This window comes from Amblyomma mixtum, chromosome 3 (assembly GCF_055824585.1).
Source record: "Amblyomma mixtum isolate Tamu chromosome 3, ASM5582458v1, whole genome shotgun sequence".
NCBI lineage: Eukaryota > Metazoa > Arthropoda > Arachnida > Ixodida > Ixodidae > Amblyomma > Amblyomma mixtum.
In genome coordinates, this window is record NC_143014.1 from 352,835,887 (window position 1) to 352,844,787 (window position 8,901).

At 46.3% G+C, this 8,901-nt stretch overlaps 1 pseudogene across 1 annotated transcript; it reads right to left on the bottom strand.

Annotated features, from left to right (window-relative positions):
• Window positions 1–1,347: 1,347 nt before the first annotated feature.
• Window positions 1,348–6,599, bottom strand: LOC149356395 (uncharacterized; annotated as a pseudogene). Its single transcript, XR_016289809.1, has 5 exons — window positions 6,483–6,599; window positions 4,780–5,014; window positions 4,363–4,426; window positions 3,605–3,767; window positions 1,348–1,488 (listed from the first exon to the last, which is right to left on the bottom strand). The product of XR_016289809.1 is annotated as an uncharacterized LOC149356395 (transcript).
• Window positions 6,600–8,901: the final 2,302 nt, after the last annotated feature.

An 8,901-nucleotide genomic window follows, 5' to 3' on the forward strand; every position in this document is an offset into this window, starting at 1 on the left:
ATTTGTAGTCGGATGGATCGCTTGGCTGGATGCCAATGATTGTAATTAGATAACCAATTAGACCGGCTCATTTCGCTGTTGGCTTTAGCGGCTCCGATAGTGAGCGGCGGGCGGCATCGCTGCGTCTATCTCTTGTTTAAATCTGTTGGAAAGAGCGTCCCTCGAACTCCTTTCTACTTCTTCCCATTCTCCCACCGTCGCCTCTCCATTCGTGATCTCATCTTCCTCTCCTGGCCGATTCGTTCAGTCACCTTGGACGGGCTTCATCCACATGACGTCTAGATGTGGCCTCCGTACACCAGCTGAGGCCACAAAAAACCAAAATCAATAAAGCAAAACGCTTGGCGTATTTATCGAGACATGCATCCTGTTCATCGTATGTTCTCTTATCATGTGAGGGACCTCACTTTGGAAGAGGAGACGGCCTCGTTGCCACCTCCTCTCTTTTAGCAACTGTAGTATACACTGTAAGAAAAAATCCCGCAAAAGTACGTAACATGTGGGCGCTAACCTTGTTGCCGCAACATGTGCTGTACCACTCCGTTGTGCACGTGCCCCGTGGTGAAATAGTGCGGTGCATTGAGCGGCAACAAGGTTAACGCACACATGCTATGTACTTTGTTATGACGTCAAATGTTCTGTATACCACGGTGTATGTGCTGTTTTTATGCTGACGTTACATCAACCGTCATAATAATGTACAGCATATGTGCTGCAACTGAATTAACATGACACAGCAAACATGACACATGACACATGACATTACACAGCAAAGGTGCTAACATATGCATGTCCCGTAGCATTTACCAGCAGCCCGTGGCCATTTTTGAAAGTTGACTGAACACATGCTGTTCAATGCTTTACGGCACATAACACGCAATGTTACGCTCCCGTATCTTTTGATCGGGGCCAGGCCCACGTTCAGGTCAAAGGCATGCTACGCATGGTAAATATGTCATGTCTGTAGCCTGTCACTGGTAGTCGATGCAATAACACATCTGTGTGCACAAAGCTAGAAAAGCCACAAAATTTGTACATATACCTGTGTCTATATGCAGCACTTTTTTGCATCTCCTTCAAAAATTTTCAGGTAGAGACGCAATCTAGGAATAAATATTGCATAGAAATGAAATAGTTTTAGAAAGTTTTAATTAAGAACACAGAGGTACAAAAAATAGCAAAAGCAAGCTATACAGAGAATCTACATTGAATGATATAAATAAAACAGTTATTTGCAAAAGCTACTAAATCCAATATCTAATCTGATATCAGAGTTCATGAACACACTAAATTTGCGCTACACAATAATCCAATATCTAAGCCCTGATATCAGAGTTAATAAGCACACTAAACCTGAGCCATGCAATCCTGCCACTTTTTTTGAAATTTTCAAGCTGCTGAAGGGCACTGTGCACTTTTGGGTGGACTGAGGTTATCCTCCGGGACCACTGCCGGCTCCTTTCCTCTGGGTTCATCACCACCAATTGCCTGAAAAGAAAAAGATGCATTTAGAAGCTAGATCATCCTGCTTAGACCTGCAGAATTTTAGGGCTAGTCTAAATGTATAGCTGTCTCTGTTAGTACTGCTGTTAGGTTGAGTTTGATTCCCAACAGTCCAATGCTCTCTTAGCGCTACTTCTGCGGAAATAACGGTACATATTAACATCATTTACATGGTTATACTAGCTTTTCAAGCAAAACAAACCAACACAAAGCAATAAAAGCACACAGAGTAAGGCATGCTGTGATGCCAAGAGAGCGAATGACTCCAGTATAAGGCAGGCAACAGTAACTTGCTCCATACACTGCAGTTACTCAGTGCATTCTGATTTGGAATTCTTTATACAACCAATTTCTGTCCCGAGAGATATGCCTTGTGCATAAGCCACAGCGCAGTTACTGCCATGTGCCTCAGCATCTAATTTTGGCAAAAAATTTTGAATTCTATGACTTGCAAATGAAGAATCTGCAATATTCTGGAGGAAGGCTCCCACACATTCACGTACACAGCCTCACACACAGCAATGGCTCGCATGCCATCACTTCCTGTCTTAATGCTTTGTGGCCCGTACAACACAGTTCTGTGCTTATTCAGCATTTTTTCGCTTCCCTACTGCTCAAGGCTCTTTCAGTCCTTCCTCTTCTTTCTCAGTAGTCTGCATGGTTTTCTTTCCGCGTTTCTGGTCATCAAAAAGTTCGTTTTCCCTCACAGCTCATGAGCCTGTCGTGTGAGCTCGCTGTGGGTGTATCAAAGTGAGAAAAAAAAATTGCGCTCTATTCATACCTTGGCTCCAATATAGCGCCAGGTGCTTTCTGAAGCATACGATTTTGAAAAAAAAAAACTCATTCTAGATTCATGCATATATGGTAGCGCTGCTTTTGGCAGGTGCCGGTACTGTAAATTTCTCATACAAATATGTGAGAGTGTTGCTGCCAGAGCCGCAGCACTTGTTGTGCTGGCTTGCATGAGCAGAAGAGTAACAAACATATCAAGGCATCAGCAGAACTTTGTTCATTACCAGGTTGTACCCTTCCTAAAAATTCACATGAAAAACAATCACATTCCTATCGTTCTGTCATTGTACTGGTTTCTACAGACACATTATCGTCCAAAAAAAGATAATGTGGCTGCTAGCACACCATTGCACAAAAATGTTGAAATCATAGGTTTTTGTGAACTAGGGATCTTACACATGACTAGACAATACAGTGAAGCTCTGATTTTATTACTCAGCCAAATGATTGAAAGAGCTGAAGAAAATTATTAACCGAGCCATACTCACATAAAAGCTAGCCTTCAAGACTTCTATAAAGCCATGAAGAACAGCCCAAAAGAACAATACACAGTAAGCAGACAGGCTGAGCGCACGCGTGTGCATGTCGTCCTTTAGCACAACTCTTCGTGGTTTTGGAGAATAGAAAGAGACTAGCATCTTTCACGGGGCTTACTTTGCAACTACAGCACATTCAATTGAAACTCATCTCTGGAGCAGGGCTCAAGGATGTTTAGCATATGAAAATAAATATTCTTTACTAGCTGCCTTGTTAGAATGGAAGCTTAATGAAATCCTGCCTACTATTTTCCTGGCCTTCCCTGAAACAGCAGGGTTCACCAAGGATTGCTTGCATTTCATGCGTTCATATTTCTTGTTTCTTTGATACAACAGCAGTTGCCGCCCGAGAATGGCATAAAAAAACTGTAACAAAAGAATGAAAGCCATGGTTGCATGCACTGGAAAGCACAGCGGACTCCCGATTTCTGACACAAGCCATCCAACTCATAGCAGCTTCACACATGCTTGAGCCACATAGTTGACATAAGTAGTTGCGTCCTTTCTTTGTCCATGGGCCACAGCGCTGTTTCACCGTAATGTTCGACCTACTTGCCCATCAGTTCGTATTATTAAGGTTGTCAAGCCACGCACAAAATGCACATGCACATTTAATCGCAACAATGTCAGATGTTGTGGGAGAGATGCCAGGCTTATGGAGTTAGCATGCAGCTTTTTCTCACGTCTCACTGAGTATAAGGCGACTGCAACAGTCAGAGAGATAGACATGGTAAAAACTTGCCGATACACAAGAGAAAAAATTATGTGCTTACCTCTGAATGCATTCCAATGTGGCTTGCACTTCTTGACTGTATTTGATGTTGAGACAAAAGTATGCAGCAAACAGGATCTCCATGGCAGCCAGAAAGCTCAGGCCTTCAAAGCACCTCGCTCCATCGAGCGTCACAATGCATGTAAAATCAAAGATGCTTGAGCCTGAAAAGAAATCTGCTTTAGTGACAAAAACCGAGTTCAGATTTGATGTTAACAATTGTGGAGCAATTTTTTTTAAATGCTACAGCTCGGAAGAATAACTTTTGGCATTATAATATGAACATGAGGCATACAAATTTTTTGCACATAGCTAGTCATGTCAGCACAGCTCACAAAAAACATTGTCAGCACCTCTATATGTAGCATGCTAATGGTAGATGCTCAAGCTATTTATAAAGCAATGGACAAGAGCAGATGAATGAATGGCAATGCATGTGATATTTTCTAAATATAACTCTGAAGTTATTTTTATAGCCCACAAACCACAATTCTACATCTGCACTAGCAGGTTTCAAGCAGCGGATTATGCTGCCAGCTAACATCTCTAAGAGAAGACTGCGGCATATGCATGGTAAATTTAGCTTGCTGGGCATGCCTCATCGAGCTGCATTGAGTCTGACTTAGAGAGTAGTTCAAGCCCCCTTCTCCTGTTGTTATTCTAGTTCTTTGTTATTGATGAGGTTTCATATTTTATAAATATGCTTTTTAGAAAGTTATACTACTGCTCAAAGCATCCAGAAAATCAAAAAAATCTTACCAAGTACAACCACCGTTGGGGTGGGGGACAGGTTGCTATTCAGTTCAGCAACACAGGCTGATGTCTGTGGAGGTAAGAAGCCGTTATCATAAGCAGAGGTATAAGGGCACACAGGTAACAAGTGTGCTGAAGAATCGCAGGAATAATGAACATCTACCGAACTGCAGCAGCAGGACTACAAAAATGAAAGTTCACAGCCTTCTACATTTCGGTAAACCTTGAGGTAGTGCACAGGAAATTTTATTGAAACACTGACGGATGTTCATTGTAGATTAATTCACTTTTTCTTTGCCACTGGCTACAATCTCTGTGACCAACTGCCCTGGAGTGTGCAAGTTTCATCTACGGTCATAAAGAAGAAGTGTTGGCAGTGCTGAGAGACTACTAACTGAGTATCCGTTTCCGCAATAATCTCACCTCAAAAACACGAAATAGGAGCTCTGTCTTTTCCTTGAAGAAAATGCACAGCAATGGGAATACCCCACTGAGCAGTGCTTTCGGGCGGCCAATATCCTGTGCTCCCTTGTCTGTCATAAGGAGCCATTGAAGTGCCTCGTCTCCCTTCAGGCTGTGCCGCAGGAATGCGTACAAGACCTCCAGGTCTACAATTTCTTGATTTACAAATAATCCTTCCAGCTGCGTGTCAGTTAGCCTGAAAAATTAGACATAGGGCTGTAAAGACTGCTTGACATCACTGCAAACACACATAACAATCAATGAAAGGTAATTTATGTGCTTGCACAAGACTTTTAACCTTTTCAGAATAACGATCCAGTGCTAACCAATTCATGAACACCTACAGAGTGTGCCCTCTCAACTGTGCATCATATGTTGCCGCGAAACTTCACTTTTTGCTCTGGCGTCTTAATGCGAAATTGATGGTAAAATACAATGTGTTTCAAGGAAGTCTGCCACTAATTTTGAAAAATGACCTTTCTGGGTTATGAAGACTGGTTCTACAGCAGAATAATACCAGTGTATGCAGACAACGCAAATAGGTTAAATAAAGTCGGCTCAAAAGCCGGTTAAATAATTTCTCATAATTAACTTTATAACTATGGCGTTTAGGCAACTGGTTTCGATTAAACATTTGTAGCCAGTCATTAATAATAGCGATATCAATTTCTAGAGTTTTGAAAACACGATTACCCTGATGCTATGGCCCAGCAAATTTTAACTACATCACGCCAAATACGCGCATTTTTGAAATGCATGCAGGCAAAGAAATCCCTCCAGTGCACATAACTACTCAAAATAGCCAAACTTTTCGAGTTAAGGCGTCAAGGGTAATGTTGTTTTGAAAATTCTGAAAACTACAAATCTCTGATTGTAATCAGGCGCTAACTGTAACAGTTTAAGTCATCAGAAATTAGTTAAACGAACCTAACCTTGTTGAACTGCGGAAGTATGTGAGACAACAGCAGTGACGCTTGCTGACAGGTGCAGTGACAGCGTTCCAGCCATGTCACAATCACGTTAACGATGTGTAATGTCTAAAGGGGTTATTTACGATGTATAACGCCTAAAGAGGTTATTTTTGCACCAATACGTGCAGTTTTTGGCTGGTTGTGGCAGGAAACGTCAAACGCGTCAACTCTGACCGCCGTACCGGCTGCACATTGCAAGCGCGTTCACCGCACAGGATGCTGGGAAGGTAAACGATCCGATCATGCAATACACATTTCGCCCTCACGCCTGCTCTCGGCGAGCACGGAAGGTATCAATGGGAGACCACTCAGTTGCACTCTCGCGGTGCTACTTGCTCTGCTCGTCACTGCTCGTTGGTTCTGCTCCAGTTATGACAACAGAATGTGCCATGAGTTTCAAACTAAATAAAATTTCAAACCAATTTTTGAATTTTGCTTACTTTTTTGACAAGATAACAAATGTTCACTGGCCTGTATTTCATGGGCTTCATACTATTTAAGTGTTGTGGGAAGTAAAACTTTGACATGGAACATGGCACTAAAAGTGCCTTAATCAAATACATTGCTTACCCTTGCACATACTGCAGCCAGCATTGCTTTAACACACACTGGGTAACAGTTATTTTTCGTGAAACCTCAAACAGCATTTCAATTTACTGACAATGCAGTTTTCAAGTAAGGTTGCATACATACCTTCTGAAATGGGCCAGGAAGTGCTGCTGCGTGAACAGCAAGGGCCATTCTTTCTGCACATCACAAGCTCGCTTGCCTTGGGTGTTGATAGTCACTTGAATTGCTGCATAGGCACGCATCAAGAGTTCTTGATATTCACTTCCGTCAAGTGGGTTTGATGCTCTCAGATGTGCTAGAGTTTCATGAGACAGGAAGTTCCATGGAATCGATAATGACTGAAAATCTTCCAGTGATGGCTGGGGGGACGACGTTGAAGGCTCTTCTGTAAACAACATTCAAATGCAATCAAGCTTGGCAAAGGAGTTGAAAAGTGGTAACAACAATAGCACTTACAGCAGCTGAGAAAATTATGAGATGGCTTTCATTGCATAGCATTTCCAGTCATTTAAACCTGTGCCCCATATATTTGCGTTTATGGGGTTTGAACGTCCCAAATTGACTCAGGCTATGAGGGATGCCATAGTGAAGGGCTCCAGAAATTTCGACCACCAGAAGTTCTTATGAGGCACAAACATGGAGGCTAAAAATAAAGGTTGTACTTAAATTGAGAACAACGTGCAATAACATTGCACAGTACATAGGCCTCTATAATTTCACCTCCATAAAAATTCAACCACTGCAGCCGAGATCAAACCTGTTTTTCAGGTAAGCACTTATAGCGCCCGGCGACGCTATAAAGCCCTGGCGCTGAGATCGGCGTTCCCGCGCTAGAGGAAAATAAAGATGAACAGCGCGTGCTGGGCGCGCACGCCCGGCACGGGCAGTTCGGAACTAGAAGCCTGTCACGCTGGTCGTCTCTCTCTGGTGCTCCGCTGCGACCCCGCAAATCCTCCAATAGTGGTGACCCGGCGAACCGTGCCTTCTATCCCAGCGGCGACCTAGCATGGCGTACTGGCAGCACCCAAGTTTCGACCCGCCGCTCCCGGCGTTCCGGCCTGCAGGCGTCGGCGGGTGGTTCGCCCAACTGGAGGCTGCGATGTACTTGAACGGAATCACCATCCAGCCGTTCAAACACGCAGTCCTTTGCGACATCCTCCCGCCCGACCTCCTGCGTCGGCTCACCTACTCTGCCTTCGGCGGCCGGCCATACGATGAGTTGCGTGCGGCCGTCTTGGCCGACTTCGGCGCCTACTATGTTCCGCCGCCGCTCTACGACGCAGCGGACCCGTTTTCGCCGCCGCCAGCCTCTGGCCCTGCACCGGCCTCGCTCGCGCCCACGCAGCCTCCATCAGAACCCGGCCCGCCTCAGCAGCCCCTCGCCGCCTCGCCGCCACTCCAGTCCAGCGTCTCGGGCCCGTCTTCTTTAGCACCGACCGCACCAGACGCTGCCGCATCGCATCCGACAGCACATCCTGCTACTCCGGACACGCTAGGAGCACTGTGCGACGACTCCACGGCTCCAAGTCCACAACCATTCCGTCAGCAGCTCGGTGAGGTGCCTGGCCCACCGCGGTTTGCCACGTCAGCGAACTCAGCGACAGATGCGCCTCGCGCCACCCTGTTTAGCGCATCCGGCCATACCGCCTCCCATAAGGGCGATACAGCGTCTTCGGCACAGCCCGGTGAGCAACTTCTCTCATCTGCAATAGTGCCGCCGTCAGTCGAGCTCTTCCTCGACGAGTGCCCCATTCCGCCAACTTCTGTACCCTACTGCGTAGCATCGCTGCCAGCCGAACGCTCACCTGCCGCCTCATCGCTGATTCCGCTAAAGCCGTCAGTCACTGACCTGAGCGAGCGTGCTAAAGGCGAAGTGAGTTTGCCACCACCGCAGCATATGCCACATACCAGCCCCACTACCCCGGCGGCCACACCGCCTGCCCATGAGGCCCCACCCCAAGCCCTCAGTACGGTCAACCGCTTCTCGGATTCTGACCCTGGCAGCTCGACACTGTCGCAGCAAGCGTCTGCTTTAGTGCCTGACTTGAGACACCTTCAGCAACGAATGGTCGAGCTACCCACACCGAGTAGTGCAGCAACTGTCCATCCCCCAGCTGTGTCTGTTGCTGTTAGCCAGCCGTCTGATGTAGCAGTCTCAACTACACGGCCTGTCACTGCCACAACCATCTTGCAGACACCCACAGCCGCACATGCCCACAAGCGCATCAGCACTGGCCAGTCGCTCCGGACTGTCACTCCCGCTTCAGCCAAGGCATTGAGCCCAACAACTTCTTCCGGCATCGTCATAGCTGTCGCCGTTATGTCGACGGTCCCACCACAGCTGTCTGTCCACGGAGCCGTTTCGGCCGCTCCTGTGCTTGTGATCGTGTACTCGGCGCGTCAGATTCCCATCGGCATCAGCTGCAACGTTCCGACACTGATGACACTTGTACCAGCGGGCAGCACTACAGTCGGTGACGGCCCAATCATGGCCTCCCCTGCCCCGATGTCCATTGTCAGCTCGACACCCTGCATCATTCGC